The following is a 27,952-nucleotide window of genomic DNA, read 5'->3' as shown; positions in this document are numbered from 1 at the left end:
CATCTTGTTCCACAACTTTTCCATTTGAGCGGGTTTGTTCATGGTTCTGCCAAATTTCTTCAGTTTGCCCTTAACTTTTGCCCAGTATTTCTTGATGGGACGAAAATCTGAACAGTTTGGTGGATTGATACTTTTTTTAAACAAAATCGATCTTGTTCTTCTCATTCCACTTAACGACATTCGGGATGTAGTGGCAGCTTGCCAGGTCCGGCCATAACTTCACCGGACCTTTGTGGGACTGAATGAACGGCAAAACCCTCTTCTGGAGACATTCTTCTTTGTAAACATTTCCATTCATTGTGTCCCCAGTGATGAAAATCTTAGTCTTCTTCCCACAACTACAGATCCCTTGTCAAATCATCAACTTACTAGCAAATTTATCTGCGAAAACAAACTTGAATCTACCCGCAACATTCCCTTTACGCTTCACAAAGTAAAATTTGTTACCGGGTATTTGTCCAAAATCCATTTTGACGTAAGTTTCGTCGTCCATCAAAATGCATCCGTTGTACTTAAAGCCCTAAAATAAAAGTGCGACAGACTGTCACCGCGGAGTTCCAATCGAACTGTCAAAAGTCGTTTCAATCGAGCATAACCATTTTTACCTTTTCAAGTTCGTGGGAGGTATTGTAATCTGTGTGACTGTGACTTTCAATTTTTTAAATTGAAATTAATCAAGAATGTATAGAAAATTCATTGGAGCAAAACGGAAAGAAGCATTTCATTTTTATTTTAACAATTAACACAACGGACAACAAATTAAATAAAGAAGAAACTAAAAGAAAATCAACTTCACAATCTGCGGCACAGCTGCACATCAACAAGAAGTCATGCGAATGTTTACGTTATTGGCAGTGTTGAAAGATTATAGAATTTTTTTTAGTGCCGCCAAATCGGTGAGAAATTCAGTCTGCCGCACTTTTACTGTAGGGCTTTAGTTGTACTTGGTCAACACTTTCTCGTACAACTTCCTTGCCCTGGTTTTGGCAACCAGCTATTGTTTCAGCGTCCTGTTGGGGTGTTTGCTTGCATGATACGGCCGCAAGCCTTCTCGCAAACAAATTCGTAGAGCTGTACTTTTGTTCGTCTTGGAGTCTTGATTCAAACATTTGTTTTCAGGTAGTTCTGAAAACGCTTATAATGCTTTTACCAAATATACTGTTTAAGTTGTTTAGAGAGAGATCTGAAGGCTCTTTTAAAACTCCAACAAATCATAAACTAAGAATTTTGTTCTAAGCATTTTTTGAAATGTTTAATAGAGACACGCAGTGCTTGATTATAAATCCGTAATAAAATCAGTTGACAGTTCTCGATCAAGATATCCAAACATGACACGCACAGGCTAGATTGCACATGAGACCGTTGCAAAAATGACTTATAGCACACATATCGGTATCGAATATTGAATTTGGCGAATGCGCCAACATCGCTGTTTCGAGAAAAACGCGTTCAAAGTTTGACAGCTCCATAAGCTCCCAGCAAAAATGTTATTTTGTTTCCTTTATTTCTCGAAATTCAAATATCCTTTAAAAAACTTTTTACAATCAAAATGTAGGTCTTCGAACGTACTTTTCCACCCAGCTGATAACTCAGTTTGTTTACATTTGGTGCATTCGCCTTATTCAAAATTTGCAACCGATATGTTTTTTCGATGCCTTTTGGGTCACCAAGCATCAATATAAAATATGAGATGATTTGGTTGATTCCTCTGTTAGCTCAATTTTGTTTGGAAATTTGTATGGAAGAGGAAATTATTGTAATTAAATCATCCAGGAAATTCAAATAAGCTTGTAATGAAATTGGTATTTAATTTTCGATTTTGACTATTCTTAAGCTTTATATTTTGCTGCAATAACAAACAGCTAAGCATTTCATAAAAAATGTTATAACCATTTCGAAAAAAAACTGAATCCTTTGAAAAATATGCAAAATTGCAGACTTTGCTTGCTAGCTTTCAAATATGCAGTAAAAAACTTTAAACCGAATACCTTTTCTGTAGTACAAGATAGGTTTACTTTGTTCAAATGAATTGTACTGCAAGGATCAAGTAATATTTTTCATCCAAAGTTATTTTTTTGGGAACTTTCAGTACATCTCTGGCGATTTCAGAATGAAAATTTTGTTTTCCTATACCAAATGAAAACTCGTTGCGCTAATTCAGGACTGGATGGCTCGCTTCCAAAATTTTTATTGCTATTTCTGGCAGGAAAAACCAACCAAAAACCAAAAAAAGTATTGGGAGGTGTAAAAATTGTAGAATATTAAATTTCCTTACAAAGCTTGCACTGGTCTATTGCACATACTTATTTGAATGGGAATTCCCATTTTTACACATTTGCTAAGTCATGTGTGTTGTTTTTGAGTTGAAAAAAAAAAATAATTTTTTTTAAATACTTCGTATCACTGCAAGTAGTATGACTATCTCCACATTTCAAAGATTTTCCATTCAAGTTCTCTCCCCACTAACTTGTTTTAAGCTCTCAACTTGTATGTAAATTTTCTGTACAAGTTGGTAGTTTATGAATTTTGAAATGTTTGCGGTTTGATTTAGCCAATTATCTAAAACAGGTCCATACAGATGCTTGTAATACCAATCACCGTGCACTATAAAACCATCATTTTATACTAACAACAGCTTGCTAGAATAATCTACGAACAATTTTCAGAAAAATTGACTTTTTTCAATAAAACTCCTAGCGCACACTGGAATCCTACTCAAATGAGCTCAAATTTGGCCAAAGTACTTGAAATTAAATGAGGATCAAATCCTGTAAGTGGCGTTGTGATCAGCGAAAAAAGCCAAAAAGTGAACTAGTCTACTGTCTATCCACCTTTTTTTCAAATTTCTATAAATAAATTTAAAAAAAAATCTATCTAGTTTTCATTCCGCGGAACATGCCATTAAAATAATAATCATACAAATTACAGCGATTAAAATCATATAACAACTTGGGCTTCATAATGGCGTCAGAAAGCGAAATAAGACTTCTTCTAGTTTAGCCCTTTCACCCAATAATAATATTGTGGGAATTTTATGCGATTTTCAGTAATTTAAAGTTGAGCTAAAGCTCCCATTTTGGATTTCAAGATGGCGTCAGAAAACGAAATTTGGTTTCTTTTCTGGCCGTTTCAACCAATACAAATATTGTGGGGCTTTCATGCGGTTTAAGTCATCTACAGCATTTTATAGAAGCCACCATTATGAATTTCAAGATGGCGTCAGGTAGCAAAATTGACCTTTCCTAGTTTAGCCATTTTAACTCAACATCCATGAAGGAGTTAATTGCGTTTTTCAGTTAAAACAGCGTTTTAAACTCAGCCGTCATCTTAGATTTCAAGATGCCGTCAGATAGTAAAATTCGACTTCTTCTTGTTTAGCCCTTTCACCTACTACCGATAATGTAAGGGTTTCTTATGATTTTCAGTCATTTACAGCATTTTTAAGTTCAGTGGAAGTGCCATCTTGGATTTCAAGATGGCGCCAAACATCGGAATTCGACTTCTACTCATGGTCTCTCTCCACCGGACACTCACATCCAATCCACAACCAATTAATTTAGTCTATCACAAATTCCCCAATATCAACAATATTGTAGATCATATGCAAAAATGAAAATCAGATTATCGATAATAGATTTATTCACCTTCAATATGCGAAAAAAAAGAGATTTCAAATTTACGATTTCCAGTGCGAGATATCTGAATCTAAGTACATCTACAATTTTATTTATCCAGATTTTCATTTTTGGAGCATAACTTAAAAACTGTACTAGTGAGATTTTTTTTTCAATATAATTTATCGATTTGGCGCTCAATTTTATATTAAAAATTTGGGTTGGTATTTATAAACTTATGTTATTTACTTGAATTGAAATGTAAATAGTTGAATTCGATGAGTGTTATTTGCACATTGGTTATTTCTTCTATTTTTGATTATTGATGTTTTGGTATACTGAAATCATATGTTTTCCGTTTATATTTCTTAAAACTAACTATCACTTGTTTTCAAGTCTCTGATGTAGAGCTGATTGTTTTTTTTTTCAAAATAACAACTGTTAGATTATTACAATTTAAAACGGATCCCAAAAACGACAAAACATTATTTTGTTCACTACATTCGTTCGGACAACAAAACCCGGAAATATCAAGTGTAAAGCTCCTGCCGGTACAGCATTGCTACTGACACTTCATGAGCAGCTTCCACCAAACAACCAGACTCACGTGGCTGGCATCAGAAACAACAAATGCTAATGGCCATGACCATTTGCCATAATCATATTTTCTAATATGGTTAGTTTGCTACTCGAGAACCATCTCGGGACCTGGGAAAGAGAAAAGTACCTACATACTTGGTACTTGTGTAGAATGTTATGCTTCTTCATTCAAGGGGACCAACTTGAATTGAACAGGAAAAAATCCACAAACTCCTGATATCCTGTTCAGGAAATGCACAAATACGGAAGAGTCGAGTACTTTGGTCAATGAAATGTGAATGATATTGGCTTTCATTGACTTCACAATAAGCATGGCTCTTGGCAGAAGCTATGCATATCGGAACTCTTATCTTGTGAATAATACCTGAACAAATTATTATCTGACAGCCCGGGCTCTGAAACTGAATTGTGGCTTCTGAATTTTTATTTTTCCATTCATGCTTTTTCATCAATCCAAGAAAATTTTAACTCCTTCGGGAATTGTCGCCTTAAGATTTCTGTGACTGTGATTGAAGATCCAATCAAATGTTCAATGGAGTTGACCACCGCCATCAATGGTCGGTCAGTGCTTCATAGCTCTTTGTGGTTCGAGTAGCAGCAGAATAATGATATACAACATTTAATCTACTTTTTACGAGCAGCTCATTTCTTGTCCGGCCAAGAGAACGACAACGACAAACCCAATAAAGACGTCTTGAGATTCCTCTAATGTTCTTTGTCCGTTCGAACTTCTTATGGGTCCGAGCCTGGGAAACGGCCAAAACGAAAGGGTGGCGGGTGGAAATTTTAAGGTTACGATTTTTCCTGTCCTTTTTTCTTCAATTTCGATTCCAGTACCCTGAAGCCGAATTACCGAGAGCCCGCCCGTGTTGAGCCAACATCCGAATGGGTTCTCCAGTCAAGTTGAGCTGTAAAAGTCATAAATCACCGTCGAAAAGTTGGGCACATTCTGGTATGGAACACTCTGGTGTTGTGCTTTGGGATTCCTTCGGAATGTTCTTCGGTTTTGTTGTGCGGTGTTGTTGTTGGGATTCTTGAGAAAATAATGTTGGTTTCAGGAGTTACGATTTACTTCCGTGTGACAACTGTTGGAGAGCGCTCTTTGAAGGGGGGGTCTTCGACTATTGCAACATGTAATATGTGGTCGCAATTTTGTCAACTGAATTGCGCTGTTTATTGAGTTTCATAGCTATAAATATCCTGTGGTTATGGGATCTAACCGTTGCCTAGTTCTCATCTTATAGCATATTAGTTTCAATATAAGTAAAGTTAACATATGACTTTGAGTTTGGTTTAGTTGTTAAGAAGAATAAGTTCTATGAATTGTGAAACAACTAGATTATGACATTTATCCAAGGAGGTTTATATATTTTTAGAATAGTCTGTTTAGCCTGTTTTCTATTTCTCATAAAGCTATGATTATTTAGTATCATTTAGTATCCGAGCACTTATTTTCAGCGATAGCTACGTTACTAGAGCTCGGATATGCAAAACTTTAGCAGCGTTGTGTTGGTTATGAAAAGGACTATCTTGCCTTATTTTTAAGGTTAACGTGTGTTTGAGATATTTACGATTCAAAAAGACATGATTAAAATAATTTTGCACAATCGCCTCGGAAATTCTTCATTGTCGACTTGGAAACTCATTAACTGTTGAATTTTTCTGAATTTTTTTGGCTCAAATGATTAGAATAAGAAGCCACTCTAGGATGCTCACGAAGTTCAAACCAAGCATTGGAGCCTTGATCTCAACTATGATAATAAGTCTATGGATATTTGGGATAACTGAATGCAGACGCCTTAACTATGCAGTAAATCCGTTTCCGGCAGGCAAAAAGTGCTGCCTGACTAGCAGACACCAAGTTAATAACTAATAGTGAGCAGTTCCATAGATCGCAAAAAGAGCAACCGGTTTCGAATCGAATCGAAAATCGAATTTAAGACGTCAAATTTTTCGAGATGCCGACTCATGAAAAAGTTCCAACTAGATTCCAATTGGGTTTTCCAGGTAAATATCATGATTTTGCAAAGGTTTTGCTTCTGTGGTAAAAATAGCAGATCAATACATGACTGGAAAAAGTGTGCAAAGATAAAAAAGAGATTTCATGATGAATTGAGAGTGTTTTTTGTAAACAACGATAATTTTTTTTACAATTACAATTTTTACAATTAATATCATTTTAACAAGTTCATTCCCTTCATAGAAAGTTTTTCGATCAAATGAATAGTTTTTAAAATACACACTTTTGAAACTGCCCGGATTCTAAACGATCATAGCTTTAGTTATCCATCTTATACATAAATAACTTTGTTTTTTTTCTAAGTAGGGGAATTGTTCCTAAATGCGCATATTGGGTAATATGATAAATCAACATATTTCATCAGTCTAATTTGAGGGTAATCCGCTTTTGATACATGGTATGAAAAAATTTGATTGTTATATAAAGTAAGCAAAAAATTTTTTTTAAATTGGAACAAACTTTTTAACAGTTTGTTAAAATATATTGAACTTCAATACTCGTGCGTACAAAATCTGTAAACAAAAATGTTCATGGTTTTTCTTTCTTATAGGGGAACATGCCCTATTATGCGCCACCTAAGCGAATCGTTGATTTTCCATGTATTCCACGTACAAATTGTGTTAAAAATGGGTGTAATCGTTGAAGAAAAGTGTTTTCTACACATTCCTACGATTTTTCATTACTCAAATTGCTTTAGTTTCTTCAAAAACATGATTTTTTAAAACCATATTCAAAGCCACAGAACAAAACTGTATTGCGAATACGCGCCGCTGTGTATTCAATACGCGCCTAGCAGCCGAACACACCCGAGAGCAGCCGAAGACCGAAAACACACCAATACTTACAGACACTTTGGCTGAAAAGAAAATCAAAATGGACTAATAGAAATTTAACAAAAAATGAAAAATAGATTTTTTGGGCTGAATTAACGCTCAAAATATGGCTTTAGACTTTTTGTTCATTTTCAATGAAAATTGGCCTTTTTGAAAAATTAATGCAATTTTCAGCCTACTACGATTGGCGCGTTATAAAGAGCGCATGGGCCGTGATAGAACATACCCATGAAAAGCATACCTTAGCGAGTTCAGTATGATTTTTTAGCATAAAATCATAATCTAGATTCTCCTCTATCGATGTGTCAGAAAATTTTGTCTTATCCGTTTTTCTCTGCTTGGTGACACCTTATTAAAAGTGTTTTAAAATTTAGATCGAAATGAAGAAAAACCTTAATTGTGAAATTATCACGATACAGGGGCATTTTAAGGAAAAATTCATACTTGCCATGACAATCACAGCATTTAAAACAAATTGGTAATATTTTGCAGGCTTAAAATGTTTCAGATTCTTCAAAACAAGAGTGGCGCGTATTAGCCACATGGGGCGTTATATGAACTTTTCCCCTACATTTGCAAATCAGAAATTCTCCAAATAGAAAATTTTAGCAAAGTTATAAATCATAAGATATTGGAACCAGAGAAGGATTTTGAATGCCCATATCAGGCAGGTTAAATGCCTCCATCAAGAAAAAATTCTTTACTTTTTCATTGAAACATTTAATCCATGCATTAATTTCAATCTAACAGTGAAAATATAAGATTTTAATACTGATCTGATAAAAATTTGATATAAACAAAAAATTACCATGAAATATGGCCATATGGCATCCCTGACTACTTTTTATGTACAAAAGCTAGTGATATCTAAAATTACACCTAAATTTCAGCTTTGACGTATGCTTTAGTTATTTATCTACCATTTTCAATTAAAATATTCGAAAAAATGGCAACAGGAACTGAAATATAGCTAAAAATATAAATATGCGCATTTAGCCCATCTGGTTTCGGACATCGACTATTTCGACTACTTTTTTAATAAGAACATTTTATAAAACACTGTAAGAGATTTTAACAGAAAAACTGTTCTAGCGTATATAAAACAGATATTCGGTCATCAGCGTATACTTTTCAGACTCGTATCTATTGTAATATGGTAGAAAATGAGTATTCTCCGTAATACGCACATTTAGCCCGCCTCTCCCCTACGAAATAACTTGACGAACTTTACTCTTCTAATTAAACCTATCTGTGACAACATTTCTCCAATATTGGACCATCAAAATTTATAAAAAACTTTCTTGATGACTGTATCTTTTTTCTTTCGATGAATTTTTTAGGAGATTATATTCATATTTTGGAAAAAAAAAATACAAAGGGAGAGTGGGATATTATAGACCACCTTTTTAATTCGCTCCATAAGATCGTCATTAAAAAAGAGACAATCAAACGTATAATTTTCTACATTCCTAACGTATCACTAAGCAATTTTATTCATTTTTGTAGAAGTTAATTTTCTAAAGCTCCAACTGTTTTAAAAAAAAAAGTATTTTTTTTTTTGGATTTTGGAAAACAGTGGGAAATTTCGGGGTATCAAATCCGAAATGACCAAATGACATGCAAAGTTTATGAGTTGACCAAAAACTGTAACTACATTATTCATTGGGTTGTTTTCAAGTAATTTTGGGTGAGGAATTAAATAGAAGAGTTGTGCATGTTCGAAACGCTCCAAAAACCTGGATCTTGAATAAATTCCTTTTACAGGATTTATGTTCGTTTCTATCGTATTGAATAAAATTGTCAGAATTTTTCTCATAACTTTTCATTTGGAATAAAAGAAAAGATAAAAGATCTGGAAAAAAATATTTTAAGTTATCAATGTGTACTAAAATGTCAAAATACAGGTGGCCCAGGATTTGCAAATTGGTTGCGTTCGAGTGTATTATTGATATTTCATGAAAAATTATTTTTCATTGTTAAAGAGCAAAACAAAGCAAAGACTATCAGCCATGGCCAAAGGAACGAGGGGGATTTTGGGGGTTTTACCCCCATCTCCATCATGGGGGCTAAAAACTGCCAAGCGAAATGTTTTTCTACAAATTCATAATTTAAATTTCCTAATCAATTTTCTAAGAATGACTAAAATGATTCAAGGGACTCGGGGCTAAAGCGAGGTCATTTCTCAGGTACTAAATTTTACTACAGTTGTTCAAATTAAAAAATCTCACATGATGAAATCCATTGGGATTTTGTCCAAATTTTATCACTTTATTCGCATAATCAATCAAGAATTTCAATTGAATCTTTATAATTCTGAATTTTGAAAACAATTATTCAAGTGTTTTTCTGTACAATTCTTATAGAATAAATTTCAAATTTGCCTGAATGTTGCCCGGATTTTGGGGAAAACTTTGGAAATAGTCTCGGGTTTTCCCCGGTTGGGATAAAATCCTGACTTTAATCTCGGTTATTGTAATTCAAACTTAAACTTTATATTTGGATTTGAAATTTATACATTTAACTCATTTTCAGAATTGGAATGAATTAAGTTTCATAATGGTGAATCAGTTTCATCCATCGTCATCTTATATATAAAATTGGAGGCGTTTTCTTTGTAACACCATCACATATAAACGGTCGGTCGGAATGAAGTGAAATTTGATATCCGAGGGTTTTTTGGGTCGGAGATGGTTTGTATAATATTTTCATGAATCTCATGGAAGGGGGGTCCCCATACAAAATCAACATTACATGGGACACAACCCGTACAATTTTGTTACGATTTTAACAAAAAACGATTCACGAGCACGATGCTGTTGAAGACGTGTAGATGAAATAAAACGTTTATTATGATTTATTTATTTAAAGGTAAAACGAAGTTTACCGGGTCAGCTAGTTCCTCTATATTTTTCAATTTATATTTAAGAAAAAAGCATGCTCGGTCTACAAAAAAAAAAAAAAATTGGGAAAATGAAGTTATGACTGTTTTACCCTCAATTCCCCTACATTTTTCAAATAGTTTAGAAAACGCATGTTCGGACTTGAAAATGTTGTACCAAATTAGACTTATCTTACTTTTTGGGAGAAATTTAATGAAGTCTGTTTGAGTCACCGCATGCTTCGAAAAATGGAGTTATGGCTGTTTTTACCCTCAATTACCCTACATTTTTACCCTGGCACGTATCTTGTGTATTTTTTTCGAAGAAATCCAACGAAGTCCATTTGAGCCATCGCAGGGATTGGAAATTGTAGTAATGGCTGTTTAACTCTCAATTTCCCAACATTTCTCCAATAGTTCAGAAAAAGTATGATCGGTCTTAAAATTTTTAAATCAAATGAGAAGTATCTTGTGTAATTTTTTTTGAGGAATCCAACAAAGCTTGTTTGAGCTTCCACAAGCATTTTTTTTAAGTTTATAGACGCATTTAGCCTAAAAAAGTAGGTCTTTCGCGTCTTTACTTTATTATTATGCATGCAGAAAAAATCCAAAATATGAGCGCTAGTAATCAAAGAAGGGAGCGAAGTTGGCCTTGCTCGAGTGCGGTCGCATTTTTTTCCGCGGTCGTGTTTTACTTCGTGATTTATTTAAATTTATATTTCCCTTACCATTTTTCAATATCTAAGTAAAACAGCGGTAAAATCTTTTATGTATATCGTTAATTCAAAGATATTAAGTTGGTTATAAATTTGAAACCTTAAGTGGAGTGAAATAAATGCTTCTCGTAACGGTTTGTGAAGTTGTTGAAAGTGGCCGAATCAAAGTGGCTGGTACTACGCTATCCGGACCGGTCCAGGACCATTCTTAGAAGACACCCAGAAACTCTTGACTGATTCGGAACAATAAGATAAGTACCTGTTTTTATTTGGTGAATGAATTTATTCAAGATGTGTCAGAAATTCGATTTCCACGACCGAGGAATTTTGATTTTTTTTTTCCAGCAGGTGGTCGTAACATCCATCGATTGCTTTGATCTTAAAAATGCTCAATGCAGAAATCCGAAATACATAGTTAAGCATTTTAGAGTTTAAACTTATCATAATTTCACACCATTTTTTTAAAGATAACAATTTTCATTTTAATTTCTTTTGTGAGGGCTGCGTGCGCTTGAGTGTGCTCACTGTATTGATTGCTGTTATTGTTAGTAAATCAATGCGTTACTGAACGACAGTCATCTAGCAACGCTTATAAAATAAGCATTCAAGTAGCTTCATAAACTATGCATTGAAATATATTTAAATAATTTTGATAAGATATGTGTGAACAGTTCAAACTCAAATGTAATATTCTATATTCTAAATATTATTGCGGTGAGTATAATGTTTGGTAAGTATTTAAGCAGCATTTAAGGAATCAATATTCCATATACACTTTCCCAAATAACATAAATTTATATTTAGGTCTTTCCATATTCAAAATATTATATGAAGCGTTTGGTAGGGATCTCCACGCTTCATTCCGCCCCTGTATCCTGTATCTTTCGCGGTTTTCATCACATGGTTGGCCTGGCCGTAGTAATATCTGCAATGCATAGGAATATGTAACAGGTAATACGTTGAAAAGAAAAATGATAGACGCAAGTCTCTCATTTTCCAGGATGCCTACATGTTTTGGCCATGTTGATGTAAGAAGAAGAAGAAGAAGAAGAAGAAAATATGAGCGCTAGTAATCAAAGCAGCTTTGCCTACTAGCGACACGTCGCATACGTCGCGACGTTGAAATTAATAACGACGCATAGCGAGTTTCCCTGGAAACTTGAAGCATGCGATTGATGACCTAGGGAAAATGTACAGTAAATAACGTAAACAATGTTCGAGTACTACATTGAAATCGCCTACTCGACTGAAAAAAGAATAACAAACCTGCGAATGACAGGAATCTCGCTAGTAAAAAAGCGTCGCTAGTACTTCTGTCGCCATTCGGTTTGGTGCTATACACATAATATTTAAAACGAACATAAACGAAACACATACAAACGCCTTAACTATCTTAGCCTACTATAAATATTTACAAACATTTAAACATATCGATGTCTTTTAAAAACTGGATTATTTTGTTTTCTTGTTGTTTTTCGTGCTTCAGGATGATGTCAACTGTATTACCAAGTTTGAAAAATTTTCTCTTTTGAATTAGCATGGTACACTCTAAGAGGATATGGTTAACTGTTAGTTGAGTTGTACAATAAGAACAGATAGGAGGGACAAAAAAGGGAGTTAGAGCAACTTAGACCAAGCCCACCGGGCGTTGCTATCTCGGTCGGTATTTTAGATGGTTTGATTGGTTGCCTTTTTATCGACTTACTGATTTTCGCACCCATTGTAGCCATCCAGGTGGGTATTTTTGTTTGTTTATTTTCTGATAGCAATGACCGGTTGTGTTGCTACCGGGTTGCTACATAAACGCATCCAGTAACAACCTACTGCTCGAATGCTATTTTTCGAATCAAGTTAGCGACTGTTGGTGCGATGATGGGTTGATAGATATGTTGCTGAATGTACTCGATTCGAGGTTTAGCAACCATTGGTGGGCTTGGTCTTACTATCTTCTAACTACTTACTTACTACCTAGATATTCAGAGTTTCCCACGTTTCCCCTTGGCCCACGATACTCCACTCTCCCTTTCAAATTTTTTATGAACTTAAAAAAAAAGTCGATTATGGCTGTCGTTTATCACATTCAATACGCATTTATCATGGCTACTCTTAACCAAAGATATCAGATTCTTTTTGACCATGAATTGTCAATTGGCGAACGGTTCATTTTTATTTTTTCAACATTTTAGACGCCATCCGTTGAAAATCTTCTTTGAACGTAGGTAAAATAATCAAACCAATCCCAACTAAGCTGCCTCCAACTTTTGCCACTGACCTTGTGCCGTACCCACCTGTAAGTAGTGTATTAGAAACGTCTTGAGTCTTTTCTTCCAAGCCCATCTTTTCCAATCGACCCATTCATCCGCCAAAGTGCAATAATTCTGTTGCAGTTGTGTTTTGGTTCGTGGGAGGCAATGATGGATCGCCATTGACTTTCAAATCAGGTACTTCTATGCTACGTACAGTATAAAGCTTAGTTCTTTTAGAAATGGGACAGTTACGAATGCCTGTATCTAAAAAACCATTCGTTTAAACGAAATACTTTCTTTGAAGAAAAATAAGGTAATGTTATGATCTTTTATGGAAAAATTTGAAAAAAAATATTTACCGTTTTTGGTTAAAGAAATTTCTACTTTATTCTTGGTATCTCCCATTGGCCGGCGCACACTTTTTTCAGTCATGGTATTGATCAGTTTCTCCAACTTATACTTCGTAAAATCTATATTTCAGGTGGCTTCACCCTCCTTCTTCAATTTTTGATACTTTTTGGTCCAATACTTCTCTGGAAACTGGAAACTGAAAGCATTTTAGTGGATACAGTTGTTCCGAAATGAACAAATTTGATTATTTTTGACCACATTTTTGTACGTTTTTTTTCCGGTACCGGTTTTACAGCTTAAGCGCTTTGGAACTATCAAAAAATATATGTTTGAGGTTGGATTTCAATGAGTCATCACTAGGCAACACTATCAGCTTATCGGAGAAAATTGTTTTGGACATTTCAGCGATCTACCCTTAGTTTTTCGTTTATTAAAAATTAAAAATGCTGGTATGAGACTTGACTTCCTTGATGACCCTTAACCGTTGTTGCCGATCATGTGCTTCACTCCAATGCTTGATTTGAACTTTGTGGACATTATTTACAGTGTTTGCATACTTATCCACCACAAAAACTCAGTAATTCTTTGAATAATCAACGGTTTTTTCAGCTATCAATTTGATAATGACGTATTTTAAAGGAAACTGTGCAAAATAATTTTTTTCTTTTTCTCTTGCATCGTACATATCTCAAAAACGCGTAAAGTTTAAATTTTGAAAAAAATAGGTCGAATAGTATTTTTTACAGGCAACAAAATGCTGTCAAAGTTTTTAATATCCAATAACTAGTTAACGAGCTATTAGCAAATGAAAATGTCCCATTTCTAAAAGAACTAAGCTTTAGTCAGTGATTTAGATGATACGGATGCGTCTTTGAAGCATCAGGTAGCTTACCATCAGAAATGAATCTTGAACGTAGGCCTATTAGCAAATGGGTGGGTTTTGTTTGTTCATGGAAGTGCTTCGTCTCTCAAGACAACATTAGGCGTTAGATTTTAGATGAATTGAAATGATTCTATGGTTCAATGAAAATAATTCTGCTGAGAACTGCGTGGGAGCTACAATTGTCTTGATTCAAGATGCTCTAGAAGTGCAAGGTTATCGTCTTGTGATCGTTCTCTCAGCGTAGGAATAATTTTTTAAAGGTAGCTAAAATTGAATTTCGTTTTCGCCCGTCAAGAGCGTATTTTATCGTTAGCCTCATTTTGCAATAACATAATTCAATGAAAAAGTCAACACATTTGCACTCCACCCAGCTTCTTGTTTGAATTTCCGCAAAACGAAAGAAAACAGTGTTCAATTTATGCTGCTTGCAGCACTATTTTAAAATTGCATGGCAGCTGCAGAACCAACAACAGAGGAAAAAATATAGCGGAAATCCTTCGAAAGCAGCGCGGATTTTATTAACCACTTTTGATTTATGTCCCTGATTGGTATTTAGGACTTTCCACTGTTGAGCTTTCGAAAAAAAAAGAATTTTTCTCACTCGTTTCTGTTTCTCTGCCATTCCCTTGCATTAACTATAAATCCAGCGGAGTGAAAGGAAAACATTGTTACACTGAGCTGAAGAGGATTATTTCGAAAGTGTTCCCTCCACTATATAGGAACTGCCATCAGACTGGCTCCCCGGATGTTCCGGATGGGACGGAGAAAATCTGTGATGGGGAATTTTCTGCACCTCTCCGAGGAGGGAGAGATAATATTTATCGAGCCAACAACGAGCTCCAGGATGGCAGATTTACGAAGTGGAACTCCTTTAAATTTTTCACCCTGTCATCGAAGGCAGCATAAAAAAAATGCGAAAGAAACGAACGGATTAACACCGGGACGATGGATTTGAGCGCATAAATTGGGAGCTATTGAGATTTCGATGGAATTTGCTTCCCTAAATAGGATTTAATTTCGTTGAAATGTGCACCCGAAACTTACCTTGTTATCATTTTGGAACTAAACATCTACGGTGAAATGGTGATCTGGAAGTGAAAGAAAGAAAATAATGTTTATTTATAGCTCATCTATCAGTAAATAACCTGTAAGTTATGCAACAGGTACAACATTTCGTTAGGAGGATAGAATTCAAGCATAAGTTAAAAACATTATGAACTACAAGATTCCATAAAGGTAATTTAAAGATTCCATAAAGGTAATTTAAAGTTCGATTTTTTCATGATAAGGTACCAATTTCTAAAATTAATTTGATATTTCAAACTAAACGGAGTCAAAACACAATCATGCATAACTGCTCATGAATTGCTTTTACTAATGTGATCTTTTAAAACAAAAATCCGATTTCTATTTCATCCCTATTTTATAATTTTGTCGTATTAATTGTTTGTTTTTATTTAAGGGGAAGTGTTCCCAAATGCGCATGTTGGGTAACATGCAAATTTGATCGTTGCAAATTGACTTTTTGCTCCCATGTGTTTTTCCGATGGCTTTTGGGTCACCTGGCATCAGTGTAAAATTTGAGATATTAAATCATCCTGAGAACTCAAATAAGCTTGAAATGAACTTTATTTTAAATTAATGGGTTTGCCTATTTTTTTGTGACATGAAAATAAGCAAAGTATGTCATGAAAAAGATAATAACCATTTTTAAATAAAAAAAAATTGAACAATTACAAATTATTAAAAAATGGCAGGTTTTGCTGGCTTGAGGTTTCACTTTTCTCAAGAAATTCATTGGCTATGCAAAGCCATTTCATCAAATTCACTGGCTAGGCAAAGCCATTTTTTGCGATTTTTTATTTTCATTCTACGATTGAACAGCATAAAAATGAGCGTAGAGTGCCCCAAATGATCTAACTTTTGAAAAAAATATGCACCGCAGGCTAAAATTAATCCTAGCCCTACTACAAGATCTTTTGCCAAATTTGGGCCAGATCGGACCACTGAAATCGGCCAAGGAGAACCATAGTTATTGATGAAAAACTGGTTTTTCATGTTTCTGTCGGAAAAAATTTCTCAAATTCTCATACAAACTTCAGGTTCGTTGAGCGACCCCTTCAATTGTTCTGGTCCAAATTTTCATGAAATCTAATACTAGGCCTAGGATAAATTTATTATTATGCAGAGCATAACACTTCATAGGATCAAATTACCCATACAAATTTGGGACAGTCTAAATTGAGCAGTCAAAAACGCTAAAATTAAAAAAAATATTTTTAAAAAATTATTTTGCATAACATCTAAAATCTCTCAGTGGTAAAATATAGGCTTTAGGTAGGGTTATTGTATATCACAATGCTAGTAAGGAAAACTTTATAAAATCCCAAAGAGTAAGGAAAATTTTATAAAATAAAAAAATAAACTGAACAATTAAAAGTCATTGAAATAGTACCAATTTGTTAGAAGTGAAAGGTATGGATGAGCACCGTTTTACCCAAGCTTGCCAGGTTTTTCAAAGAAAAAAAAAACAAAAAACCTGGTTCGACCCGGTTGCCCAGATATCGAAGACAAATACATGGATTTATCAAAAATATAGGCATAACCTTAACCACAACCGCATTTCTGAACATAATATATTATTTTTTGAGCTTGTTCCATCAAAATGCATGTACAAGCATTTTTTTAAATGTAAAGTTTGAATTAAACACAGCTGATGTGACTAAATAAAAATAATTTTCAAATTTGCCCGGATATTGCTCGGGGTTTGTATTGGAAACTAGACTGAGTCGATTTGGGGTTATTTTTGAATTTCTCAAACCCTGGGGTCTTAAAAGCTTCGTTTTGGTCCAAAACTCATCCCTGCTGATGGTTTTTGTGCCAATTTATAAATTCCTTCGAGGAAATTTTCCGATGAACAACTTTGTCGAATATCATAACCTCGTATCTTTTTAGACAAAAAAGTTATTAGCTGTTTAACAGGTATTTGTCTTTTTGGATTGATAAATCATGAATTCAATTGACACCACTCCTTGTGCCCCACGAAGTATAGCATGAAAAGTGGTCTTGCAATACTTCGCTAGGCACCCAGCAGTGGTGTCAATTGAATTTCTTGTTTATCAATGCCAGAACACATACACCTGTTAAAGATCAAATAACTTTTTTGTCTAAGAAGATACGAAGTTATGACATTCGACAAAGTTGTTCAGCGGAAAATTTCCTGTAAGAAATTTATAAATTGGTACAAAAACCATCAGAAGGCTCGGTTCCACAGAAGAAACAAAAATGATGTTGATTTTTCAGTACAAAATATTCAATTTTCCCCTACAAACCTAAAAGTTCAAATTTACTCATGTAAACGTTACTTAAAAATTCTGCAAAAAATCATGGATGAGTTTTGGACCAAAACGAAGCTTTTAAGACCCCAGGGTTTGAGAAATTCAAAAATGACCCCAAATCGACTCAGTCTATTGGAAACTTTAAATTCAATTGCCCGGATTTTGTGGGGTTTTTGGGTAAAAATGCCCGGAGTCTCCCAGCCCGAAAACGCTGAGAAAAAAATCATAAAAGCTTAGGGCTGACGTATATGATAATTATTATTGTTATTTTTTTAAATGTTTTCAAATAATTAAAAGGGGAAAGTCATGGACAGAATATTCCTATCTGGATTATTTGAAGAAATAGTAGTATTTGATGTTATCCTGAAAAACCACACAAATCACGATAAAATACTTGAAATCAAAAAGAGATTTCAGGCACGTATATTACCTTTGAACCAACAATATGTTAGACAGCAAAAAATATTTCCTGTAAAATTACGCAAATGTCTTGTAACAAAAAAGAGCAGGACATTTACCGTAATTTTACAGATGGAAAACATGATTACGTGACATTCAATTTTTAGTGTACAACTTTTTTACAGGACATTTGCTGTAATAATAAATGAATCTTCGTTAACTTTCAAGGAAAACAATTTAAAATTACAGGTTTTGTTAAATACAGGAAATTTATTTTAAATATTGCTGTTTTCAGTGACACGTAATTATCAAAAAAATTTCTGTGTAGATTTGTGCGCTACGAAGCATTTGAGTATACAGAACAGACCCCGTTCGATTTTAGTAACATTCGATTTTGACAACATCCGTGCAAAACCATTCGTTTATGGCAATTTCAAAAGAATCAAAAATAATGTAGCACAAATACAAAAAATTAGCATGTAATCTTTTTATTAGGGTCAATTATATAAGTTTTGAACAGTAAAAAAATAGTTTTTTTTCTATTGTTTACTGCTTAAAACAAATATTATTCAGCAGAATTAAAGAATTTTATGCTTATATTATGTTTAACATTAATTTTGATTAGTTTTAAATAAAAATCAAAAAATTAAAAAGTGACAAAAAAAACCGTTTGATTTTGGCAACATTCGATTTTGGCATCAATTCACGGGAGTGTTGCCGAAATCGAACGGGATCTGTGTTGCTTTTGCACTCTTTGCTAACTGTTCGAGGATTTATTGCATACTCAAAGGCGCTTATTGCGCTCACTATATATTACGAAAGTTTGAAAGTTATAAGACATGGAAACTGTACTCCATAAACAAACAAGTTCATATTTCTGATTAAATAGCTCTCATAAAAAGAGTACATTACTAAAAATTTCACAAAATGAAGAGCACGCCCATTTCTTGATCGAAAAAGAGTGCATGTACGCTTAAGATAGTACGTACTTATGGTATCCCTAGTTTATTTGAAATATAATTTGTAATCCAAAAATATATATTTTAGAAGTTTCAGTGCACTCTGGCGATATTTGAATGAAAAATTTTGCCAATGAATCGCTTTCAAAGTTTTTATTGCTATTGGTAGGTAAAAATGTATAAATTTGAAATTTGTATTCATAGCTTGCACCTGTCTAATGCGCACACATCCGATTGACAAAATTACTGATAGATAAACATAACTTAGAAGAATTGTTTGAAAGTAATCCGCTTTGAGCACATGGCATACAAATTTCATTGTTTAACAGAGGCAAAATAAAATTAAAAACTTGAATGAGATTTCTAACAATTTTGGTAAAATAAATTGAACTTTGATAACATTGCGTATAGATTTTGTAAATAATAATATCAATGGTTTTTTGCCCAATTTTATCCGGGTTTGCCCGGATATTTAAAATAAAATTAAGGAGCAGTCCGGTTCGGCCCGGTGTGTCTGGATTTCATTGAAATTTTTTCGGTTCTTTCCCGGATATATTCATGACTGATTTCCACCTATGATTTTTTGTTCAACCATGCACAAATTTAAAAAAATTGAAACAAATTATGTTTCTAACTATAGGCATATTCATTTTAAGTACTTTCGTGTTAATAGTTTTCGTATTGAATCGTTACTTTAGATAATTGGCCTTTAACCTAAAAGGTGAGCCAAATTAGCTTTCATAGATGGTTAAATTTTTAAATTTGTTTAAGAGTGGTAGATCAAACTTAGTTTGCTTAGCTTTTTTTTGAGGAGAGCCTTCCATTTCTTATAAAAACTTATTCTGTACTTAAATTAAACAAGCCCTAACTATTTTGCAAGTTCAAAGATTCCAACCTTTGATGAAAATAAATCAAATTAAAAAAAGTTAGAGAAAAAAATCATCAGATTATCGGATCCCTTTTGCTTGGCGCAAAATTGAACCAAATTAAAGATTTTAGTTTGAAATTTGGCTTTAAAAAAACTTCAATATTAACACATTGCGGACTAAATACAAGATATCTCGTTTTTTCGTTAACTGCTAGGTAGATACCTACTCCATAAAAAAGTATAATTCAAATGTTATTAATCTAGAAATGAAACCTCATTCTACAAATTTAACACTTACCGTTACTCAAAAATATTGAATTAGCAAAATTTTGTGTATTGGTTTCTGAAATAGAAAATGCCGAATTATGGTGTCTTTAATGTATGTATTAAAAATGTTAAACGATACACCAAGAAAATATAGATTTTTTGCTGATTTTTAGGTGAAGCTGATCTTCAAATACATGTTTCTTTAACAGGAAATATTTTTCATAAAGAATCAATTCCATAGTGAAAACCTTGTGGATGATTTGTTAAACCAAAATTTGGGGTTTTCGTATAAAACAAAAATTCTACTTTTTTTTGTGTTTTTCAGCTAAATTGTGTTTACAAACTTAATTTGATTAAAAATTTGAAATCTGGAAATTGAATTGACAAGCAATCACGATCTTTTGAATTTTCCAACAATTTATGGTGGTTGTAAAATTCATTTTGAAACTAAATCTTTTTCTGAATTTTGAATCAGCATTCTGAATCTGAATAATGAACCTGATTTTAAAAATGGCGCTTTGAATCTGTATCCGAATTTCTAAACGATTTAAGAATTTATTAGGTCAAGTTTAAAAGCCCTCGTTCATGAATCTATTATTTCAATTGCATATCTAATTTCACTATTTAAACTATTTATTTGAATTGTAAATCTGAATTAAAATATGAATTTCATATTTTCTGAATCTTTCAATTTGGGTTCACCATTTCGAAGCTTTAAATGTTTGAATTTTGTAGAAAAATTAAGATTAAGAACATCGAATTTGAATATAAACCAAATTTGTTTTGCATATTCGGAAAACTATTATGAAAATATTGAAAATGCATTTGATATCGAAAAACATATAACAAATTCGATATGAAATGCTAAACAAAATTTGAACCGAAATTTTGTGGCAGCTTTTCATTTCAAATTTCTTTTGATTATTCGAACTGAAAATCAGGAATCCTGAACCGGATACAGAATCCGAATGTGAGAGGACTTTTTTTTTGCTTTGTTTATGTATGGGCATAGTGTTTTTCATTGTTATTTAGTGATAAATTTTTTAAATTTAAAAAATAAGGAAATTTTTCAAAAGTAAGGCCGTATTTAGCAAACGGATAGGAACCCTTTCAGATAGTAAACTTTGAAGAAAAAATTAAAACAGTAATAGAGGAATGGCCTGGAGGAATATGCGAAGATAAAATTTCATTTGTATTCTGTAGCTCAAACTATTCAGCAGTTATGTTAGTTTTTGCACCTAAATGTAATATTAGTTTTTTTTCGATCATAAATGTTTTTAAAAGAAAAAGTTTAAAAGCAAGGTAAAATTGATAAACCAGCATTTTAAATATTATGAAGGTGTTTTGTACCCTTTATTATAAAAAAACCGTTAAAACCGTCAAAATATAGACTGATCAATGTTACCCCAAAGCATCAAATTCAAAATAGAGACGAAATCGATTTTTTTATATAATTTTAAGTGCTCTAATAAATTTCTGTTACCATGTTGTACGTTTATTGGAGTCCCGTAGAGTAAAGTGGGGCAAGAGTACGCAGGCGGAAAGAGTACGCACTAGGCTTTTGCAGTATACGACAACACTGAAACTAGCAACACTGTACCGGTTTGACAGGTCATCGAGTCAGCTGATCATACGTGTTTTTGTTTGTCGTTTGGTTCGCGCACGTCGGAGAAATGAGTTAAGTTCTAGTTTTTCAAATTTTTATGTAATTTTATGCGTATTTGGAAACATTATTACGCTTCGTGGAAATTCGCTAATCAAATCTGCATTCGTGACAAAGGACACATAATTTATATAGATTAAATCTGTGGAACACTCATGCCAGGATAAGATCGGTATATTTAGCACTTTTAGCTTTTTTCACAAATGGTCGTAGGGGGCAAGAGTACGCAGGATTGGTGGGGCAAGAGTACGCTTTGGTTTCCTTCGTCTTTTTGATAGCATTTGGAAAGCTTACCCAAAGAATAATCATGTTTTCAATAATCAGGACGTACAAAAGGAAAACCAGCAGGAAGATTTTCTCTCTGGAGATGCTGGAAAACGCCAGGCAGCGGTTGAAGGACGGAGAATCGGAGCGCCGGATTGCTGAAAGCCTATTGCCGAAACAGCAGGTCGAACCGAAGCGTTATGAAGCTCCCGATCCACTGCCTTCAACTTCAGGGCGAGTGGAATCCATTGATTATGAAGAACCACTGAATCTTTCGAAACGATCATATGTGACTCCTGCAGAGATTCTACCACTTCCGAAGCGTAAGGACCCTCAACAAAGACGGAAGAAAGGCCAAAAGTCTGAAATCATCACGAGCACTCCCGTTAAGCAAAAATTGGAACCCAATCTCCAACAGAAAAAGGCAAAACCACCGGCGCAACGCAAACTTGCAACTGAGACAGAAACTGCAAAAGGAACCAAAACGAAAATGAAGGAAAAGCCTCCTAAAGGCGCTGAGGCTCCAAAAGGAGCAAAGAGACTCCGAAAGGCAAAGCCTGCTTAAAGCTCTTTTACTCCTGTTTGTTTTTTTTCTTCGATTTGATTCTATAAGAGAATCCCTATGATTTTCAGTTTTTAACCCGTGGAATATGAATTCACTGTTCTATTTTACTTATTGTTTGTGAAATAAAGGTTTTGTTTTGTTTAATAAACGATTATAATGATTCAAGACCTCACTTACACCGGACCAGAATGAAATACAATGAGCTTATTTTAAGCGTACTCTTGCCCCACCTCATGCGTACTCTTGCCCCACTGGTGGGGTAAGAGTACGCTTTGATAGTTTTTGAAAAATATGATTTTTTAACAATGTTTACAAACGTTATCAAAACTTTTTGCGTCATACAATCTAGGTAAAGAGCCTTACTTTAATTTGGTTTAATTACTATGATCGCTACTTTTTTCTTTGAAGAGATACAATAAGTACACAACTAAGTGCGTACTCTTGCCCCACTTTACTCTACTGGTTTTGAAAATATGAAACATGCCACAGTCCCTTTGACAGAATAATAATCGATAAATAATGAAAAATGTGATCAATATTACCCCGGATTACGGTATTAAATCATAGAATGCAGAGGACCATTTCTGAGATATTCACTTTTACTTTACGTTTTTTGTTACCCTAAGCACAACTACTCTGAAATGTTAAGATTTATATTGAAATTATTTTAAAAAAAATCAAATACGACTCTTCAATTAGTTCAAGAATTTGAAATCTGCACAGTAATTCCATTCGTTGTTTAAATAAGGCTCAGTGAATTTCTGAAATCCCTCGTTGTATGTTTTCCGTGGTTCTTAATGTGATAAAAATATCAGAAAAAATTTAAAATTTAGCCTTTTTTCATTGGTGTTTTGTTTTTAAAGATTAAATAATTTATCAGCCCAGTTTTAGAAATTCTACAAAAAAACAATGGTTTTCAAGGAGAAAATTGATGATGGTTCATATTTTCTTGTATTTCCATTCATGGCATATGACATTGGAAACCAAAAACCTTTTTCTACTTTAAATGAATCTTTCAAAGTTTACCTGACATAGTGAAATTTCATTATTTCAACAGGGATGGTCATGATCTTTATTCCAAAACGTCATATTTTATGACCATTTTTTTTCGGATCAATTTGCAGACACCAACAATATTATAATAATTTTTTGCTTTCATAAATAGAAAGTTAACATATTGATGACTCCAAGTGGTATAATTTATGAAAATCGGTTCAGTAGTTTTGAAGATACAACCAGAAGAGTAATCCGAGTCACCATGCCCCTCACCAGCTAATTGACCTTTTTTACGGTAAAGGAAGGTTAATATCAGTGGATATTTTTGCAATTTTTCCAACTTTTAAACTAAATATAGATGTGTTCAATTTGTGATGACCAATTGTCTTCGAAATTATTTGTTTGTTTTAATTAAAAGTTTTTGTTAATTGAATATTACGAACATAAATTATTTAAATCTGGCCAGCTGTTCACCGAAAAACAACCGGTACAACGAAATTCCCCCCAAAAATTAAGATCAATTCCAATTAGCAACCGCAGCGTACATGTATGAGGTACATAAATCTTCGCTCCGAGGCTTAATTATCCTAGATACATGGCGGGTGCATTGTCGCGTTATTGTATCAGCTCGAATAATAATAATTGAATAATTTACGCAACTCATTGATGATTGCAGTTGTTTTTCGCGGCGACTCGGCTCTCGTGTAGGTTAAGGTTGCCAGAATTTTTACAACACGTATCCGGGCCGGACGAATTCGGGCAGTTTTATATTTGAACCTTTCAAAACCCGGGCACTTGATTTCAAAATAGTAGATTAAAAATTTGGGACAAATATCCGGGCCAATTTAGTAAAAATCAAGAAGTTACTCAACAAAAATCAAGGTAAAAAAATCGAAAAAAAAAGTTTTCATCAAAATTCATTGACAGATTTTCAATCGGCTTCCAAAAAACCTTTCATGATTATTCTAATGAAATTTGCTTAGAAAAAATTCGTTTTGGAGTCATAAATAAAATAAAAATTTAAATAATAAACACCACTTGTTTTTTATACAGTACCGTTCATAATTGTATAGAAATTGCAAGCACGCGCACTGTCACTTCTACTTTCAACTTCCATAACTTTTTACTCTGATGATATTTTTTAATCAAACTTTTTGCGTTAGACAGATCCACTATCACATTATTATATCACAAAATTTGTGCTTTCTTGAGTTTGTGTGGCCAGAGAAACAGTAATTCTACGAAAATCGGACTTTTTGGACTTTTCTCATTCAAACTGCAATATCTCTGAAACTACGCTACATTTTTCATTGAAATTTTACAGAGTGATTGTTGAAATATTAAGCTAGCATGTCTGAAGTTTTTGAAAAGTTCTATTGATGAGATCAAAAGTTACGCGAGGTGCAATATTTCAGGCATAGATCTAGAAATGCGATTTCTATAGAATTTTGGACGAATGTTTCCATAGGAAAATCATAGTCTCTGTTTAACAACCAGTAAATCTATTTCAACCAAAAAATCAAAGCAGTATCGCGAGATTCTGATTTCAAAACACAAATGGATCATTTTTTCCATTTTTTCTTTTCTTCATTGCTTTTGCCAGACATTTTTTGTCTGGTTGGTGGAGGAAACGAATGTGTTCTCATGAATCGTCCAAAATTCTATAGAAATCGCATTTCTAGGTTCATGCCTAAAATATTGCACTTCGCGAAACTTTTGATCTCATCGATAAAACTTTTTGAAAACTTCAGACATGCTAGTTTTATATTACAACAATCACTGTGTAACATTTCAATAAAAAATTTAGCGTAGTTTCAGAGATATTGCAGTTTGAATGAAAAAAGTCCAAATAGTCCGATTTTCGTAGAATTAGTGTTCTCAGGCCACACAAATTCCAGAAAGCTCAAATTTTGTGATATTACAGTGTGATAATTGATCTACCTCATGCAGAAAAAAATGTTCGAAAAACATCATCAGAGTACAAAGTTATGGAAGTTCAAAGTCAAAGTGACAGTGCGCGTGCTTCCAATTTCTATACAATTATGAACGGTACTGTAGTTTGATTATATAAAGTTTGAAATAAAGTGAATAAATCCGGACAAAATACGGGCTTTTTTCCAATGAAATCCAGGCAACCGGGTCGGGCTGAACTTTTTCCTAATTTGGTTTTAAATATCTAGGCATTAAACCTGGCAATCTGGTAACCTTTGTGAAGGTAGGCACCGGGATGGCCACACTCTGGGAACATATTTTTTTCTTCAGAGTTTTCCCTCGGTAATGAATTTCATGGCTCATTTTTCGAGGTGTGTTCATTAAAACGGGTCCAGTGTCAGGTTCGAATTGGCACATGTTGTTGTTTTCCGATCATGAAATTACACCTAATTTCAATAATTTTTAATTGAAAATGTTGTCAAGATAAATATGATTGTCGGCAAATTAAGAAAAAAAGGCAAAGTCAAGTAGATATGAAAATAATTAGGTCAGGTCAGTTGGTCATGCAAATATTCCGATTTTTATTAAACAATGGAATAATTTCCTAAATTATTCTGTTTATTAAGAAAAAATTTGGTCCCTTATAAACGACACTGGTTTGAAATTGGCTGCAAGCAGCGCTTAAATCAATGAAAATGAATCATACCGGATGTAGCATTTTCCCAAGGCTCCACTTAACCACATCGTACACATACAGCCCAATGCCATCATAAACGGGTTTTCAAGTTTATTTATTCAGGAAAAATCCACCGAAACCAAAACGTTGATGGATCATAAAATAAATAGTACAACGACCGAGAACCGAGGTTCGGGGGCAGCTTTAATCCCACCCCCATCACCGAAAATGACCCTCAATGGGCTGGCAGCAGCATGCATTTACACCAGACAAAGAGGCCGATCCTCATCGTTGTCAGTTGTTGTTCTGTGAATGGGTTTCACGATTAACAGCCCGGGCTGCCTGAATGACTACAACAACAGCGAAACACGTCCTTACGCTCTTTTATCAGTTTTTGAGTGTATGTGGGTGTGTCCTTAGCCTTAGTCATAACTGATTTTTTTTTCTTTTGCTCTTGTTTTGTGTATCCCCGGAAAAAATCGGTCCGAGAATAATCGTAAAATTACATGCTCCGGATAGCTCGTGGATGAACAACCCAATAAACGATAGGATAAATGAAAAACCAAAATAAAAAAAATGGAAATCGCGATTGGGTGTGAGTAAAGCATGAAAGGATTTTTGCTCCTATCCTGATTCGCGGAAGCAAGCAAGTGGATGCTATCGATGGCGACGGAAATAATCAAAAATTGAACCCTGAATGTGATCCGCTATTATTCACTCGGGCAGTAAATGGGGTTTCTTTATGGCGTTTCAATGCTGATAAGGGTAATGGGAAGGATTCATCAATGGGTGACTGATTTTTGACACTGGCAGAGCTGGCAGTGATTTAATTATTTTTGTCGGATTTTATGCTTCTTCAGAGATGTATTTACTCAGTTCATGAGCTGAAAAAGTCGACCATGTCGTCGAGAATTCGAACCTTCATGAATACTCTTGAAGGTTTATTTTAATTTTTTCTTATTGATATTGAATCAAATGTTTTTTTTTTTTTGGAAAACTCTAGTAAGTAGTACAGATAGACACATGCAGAGTAAGCTGAGACCTGTATTAAGAACACGGAATGTAAAGCTTAGTTCATTTAGAAATGAGACAGTAACGAATGCGTGTACATATCTCGAAAGCCATTTGTTTGATTGAAAATCTTTCCGTGAAGACATGCCCGGATTAAGAGGAGGGGGGTTCAATTGCCCCAAGAAAAAAGTTAAAATTTACTTCACAATACTTCTAAGTTCTAATAAGTTCTAGAATTCTAGGAAAGGAAATCGAAACTAGAAAATCGGAATTAAAACAAACGTAGGATATAAAAGCTGAGGGAAAGGAGGGGGGGGGGGGGGGGGGCATTTAATGATAACTCGAATCATGGCCGTAGGAACGGGGGGATTTCGGGGGTTGAACCATGGGGGAGATGGGGGTCAGAAAATTTCAAGCAAAATGTACTTCTCTTAACTTAAAAATTTGAATTTCCTAATCAAATTTTGATAAACGAGTATAGTCAATCAAAGATAACAATGTCGACTCAGAACTAAGGCAAAGACCTCGAAATCTTATCCCAGGTTCACAGTTCTACTACACTTTTTTTTTCAAATTTATAATTTGATGATAAATATTTAAGCACTGTACTCGAAAAACGCTATCAAAAATTATCCACAAAATAAGTTGGTGCATGAATTTTGGGTGCAGTTAAAAGTCGTGATTGTCTGGATTTTTGCTGAATGTCTTCACTTTTTTTGCTGAATCTAAGAAAAAATCAAATTGGATAATAATAATTATTTATTTTGTGTATAAAACAATTTTTTGAGCCAAATTGTTCCAAATAAACTGGCTGATGTGTTTCTTCGATGAAAAAAAAACACTTTTCGATTATTACCTTCTTGATTTCAATTG

The sequence above is a fragment of the Uranotaenia lowii genome, chromosome 2 (genome assembly GCF_029784155.1).
Source record: "Uranotaenia lowii strain MFRU-FL chromosome 2, ASM2978415v1, whole genome shotgun sequence".
In the NCBI taxonomy this organism is placed as follows: Eukaryota; Metazoa; Arthropoda; class Insecta; order Diptera; family Culicidae; genus Uranotaenia; species Uranotaenia lowii.
Note: the sequence above shows the minus strand (reverse complement) of the source record.